A 1988-nucleotide genomic window follows, 5' to 3' on the forward strand; every position below is an offset into this window, starting at 1 on the left:
ATTCATTATTCTATCTGGATCTGATCATATAAATAAAATAATTTAAAAATCTGGGAAGCTTTTCTTCAAGCCACAATTTGGTAATCTAAATATCAGTCCTGAAGTAGGATAGAATGCTCACAAAATATCAGATATATTTCCAGAAATTTTTAAGGGGAAATACAACAAAATGAGCCCTTAGCATTGGGAATGAAAAGAAGCAATAGACATATATTCAGAATGTCACTATAATTAAATGACCAGGAACCTGTACTAATTCCCAAACATGTAAAGGGTATAATTTTATTCTCTGGAAAATAATCTCTTTTATTAACCCCAAGAATGCTACTCTTTTATGATGTTTATTGTAGTCAAGGAACAATAATTTCACAAAATCTTCCAGAGGAATCAAGAAAAAGGAAAATATGTAAAGCAAAGAAAGAAAACAGAATGAAAAGGAAAATAAATAGGAAACAGAGTATAAAATATGGAAGAAAGAGATAGAAAATGCATGAATAAAAGAGAGAGCAAGTAATTGTAAAGATGGCTCAGAAATCTGGAACAGCATGATCCACTCTCTGTTTAGGACAAAGTTAGAGAAAGAGGAATATTACTTTTAATTATTACTACAATGCATGTTAAAAATACCAAAGGTTAAAAACTACAAAATAGACTCTGACTTTCTGTTCCAGAAGTTTACTGAAGTTTTCTTGGCATGTGTATCTGTGAGCAATTTCAGAATTGTATATTGCAATGTAAGAACCTGAGAATTTTCTATCCGTTAGGGGTGTTGAAAGGATTTGGTACAAATCTCTCATTATGTAGATGAAGAAGCTAAGAAATACATTCCTAGGTCCAGAAATCTGTCTCCCCTTCATTACCATCCAACAAGAACAAATGAGAGCATGCTAATAAAGTAACAATGAGGTGAATGGTGGCACACTAATGACCATGGAGACCAATTTTGGTTCTGCAAGCTGGGCATTCTCCTTGCTGACCTGGAAGTCAGGGTGGTCTACTCCCCATATTGCTCTGTAAAGATGCAATATAATTTCAGTTTCAAATTGAAAACCATATGTATTTTATGGCACACGTCATACTTTGGAAATTTGGTGTAGGATGGGACAATTTCATGAGTTTCTGAAGCAAGGTTTCTTCTAAAAGCTCCAGATTTCCCTTTACCAAGACAACTAATTAAAAATTCTTGCAAAATTATTTGAATGTGGCTTCAAAACTATTTCAGACTTTTTATTTAAAAAGATACTATTTTAAAACAGAATCCAAATACTTTTCCTAAAAGTGTCTCAAATTTTGTTCCATGTCTGAACTCTTTTTTTGAGACCACTCGATTGTTTTCAATAATTTTTTTAAACAAAGGGAAAGTTTGATGTGATTTTAAAACTGCAGAATAAAAAAATTTTCCAAAACGTGTGTCATCTGAGAGCTTTTTTGTTAGTGCCCATAAGTTTTCTACGTACTTGCATATGCTGTCCAGGCTAAGGAGGAGAGGGTATAAGGAGGCATTACAATGTCCAAATTAAATCTTTTATTCCATTACAAAGATAACACAAGCTCAATATAGAAAGTTTAAAGGTATAGAAATGTAAAATAATTTTTAAATGTTCCTCATAGATTAATTATTGTCACCATTTATATTTTCTTTAGGGCTTTTTCCCCCTAGACCAATTCTCTAATACTAGCTGTCTAAAATTGTCATAAAATTGATTCTAAAATAGAACTGAAGGATAAGAGATGTTAATCAGTATGAGGTACTTGATTGAATTATCTGAAACAGTATTTCAAATTGCTACCTCTTTAGTGCCTTTAAGTACTGCCACTGGTTTACCTAATATCACCCACGCTCTAAATGTATTATTCCTAAGGTTGAAATTTCTTCAAGTATTACTTTTATTCTCAAGTTCTTTACAATTGACTTTTAAAATGAGTATGTGCTATCCATAAAAATCACTGCATGTTAGTTAGCTTTTGATTACTGTGACAAGTATCTG

This window comes from Heterocephalus glaber, unplaced genomic scaffold (assembly GCF_053883595.1).
Source record: "Heterocephalus glaber isolate CG9 unplaced genomic scaffold, H.glaber_assembly_v1.0 deba00001472, whole genome shotgun sequence".
Lineage (NCBI taxonomy): Eukaryota > Metazoa > Chordata > Mammalia > Rodentia > Bathyergidae > Heterocephalus > Heterocephalus glaber.